At 44.3% G+C, this 1,561-nt stretch overlaps 1 pseudogene; it reads left to right on the top strand.

The window, feature by feature from the left end:
• The first annotated feature begins 640 nt into the window (after positions 1-640).
• Positions 641-1,308, top strand: LOC103732875 (annotated as a pseudogene).
• Positions 1,309-1,561: the final 253 nt, after the last annotated feature.

Consider the following 1,561-nt stretch of genomic DNA (forward strand, 5'->3'; position numbering starts at 1 on the left):
TTAGCAGGCACACATATGGTACACATACCTTTATAAATACCTATAGGCAAACACTCATACACGTGAAAATATAAATAAATATTTTTTTTTTAAAAAAGTGTATTTCTCACTGGGCATGGTGGTGTAAACTTTTAGTCCCAGCACTGGGGATACAGAGGCATGTGGATCATTGGGGGTTTGAAGCCAAGCCTGGTCTACCTAGTGGGCTCCAGGGCACCAGAGCCAGAGTGAGACCCTGTCTTTTAAATAAAAGTAAGTAAATAAATAATACATTCCCTTGATGGGGAGAGGGCTCACTTTAATAAAGTACTTGCTACTCAAACATGAGGATCTGAGTTCTGATCCCTAGTGCCTACATACAAAATGGTAGCACACATTAATAATCCTAGCCACGGGGCAGTAGAGACAAGAGGATCTGTGCCTCAACCAGTCTTGCCCAATTAGTGAGCTCCAGGTTCACTGAGAGAACAATAAAGTGAACAACAATTGAGGAAGACATCCTCTGTTGATCTCTGAGCTACTCACACAAAAACTCTCTCACACACATATGAATGTTATACATACCCACATTTATGCCCATGTATAAATAACTACACACATGGCCCTTCTGCTCGGCCATTCTCCTGGGCAGGAGGCAACCATGGTGCCCAGCTAGAATGGCTTGATCCTGATTTTCCACTTCTACAAGGACTGGTAGCAGCAACTGAACACTTAGTTTAACCATCCAGCGTGGAAGATCTGCAGATCTGCAAGGCCTGGCAGATCTAGTGCACCGCCCCGCCCCTAGTCCCATGTCCAGGCCCATCTGGTCCATAGTGCGGTGGCCCATAGTGAGTTATCACACCAAGTTCCGAGCTGGCAGAGGGTTTCAGCCTGGTAATGCTCAGGGTGGCCAGCATCCACAAGCAAGTGGCCCAGAACATCACCAGCTCTGTGGACACAAGAAGGAAGAACAAGTTCACGGAATGCCTGCAGGCTAATGTGCAGTGGCTAAAGATGTACAGCTCTAAGCTCATCCTGTTCCTCGAAGCCTTCTACCCACAAGAAAGGAGACAGCTCTGCTGAAGAACTTAAATTGGCCACCCAGTTAACAGGACCAGGGATGCCCATCCGGAATGTCCATAAAAATGAGGAGGAAGCCAGAGTGATCACAGAGGAAGAGAAGAACTTCAAGGTTTTTGCCAGTCTTCTCATGGCCTGTGTCAACTCTTTGGCATTAACGCAGAAAGGGCCAATGAAGTTGAGAACAAGGTGTTGAAAAGAAGACATAATGCTCTGCTGGGATATTGTGGTAAAATTTCAGCATAGTGAACTCTTAAAAAATAGATAAATAAAAATAAGTATACATATGTACATGCATATATACACATCCACACATGTGAACACATAACACACATGCACACACACAAGAATATAGTCCTTTAAAAGACAACTGAGTCTTGCAAATTATAACAGTAAAGCTCTGCCGATTCCAGTCTGCCAACTAACTGGATCATGTACGTATAGAGGCAAATCCTGGTTACATCATGTCCATATAGGGCAAACACTGACTGCAATCAAT

This window comes from Nannospalax galili, unplaced genomic scaffold (assembly GCF_000622305.1).
Source record: "Nannospalax galili isolate Female #2095 unplaced genomic scaffold, S.galili_v1.0 scaffold114, whole genome shotgun sequence".
NCBI classification, from domain to species: domain Eukaryota; kingdom Metazoa; phylum Chordata; class Mammalia; order Rodentia; family Spalacidae; genus Nannospalax; species Nannospalax galili.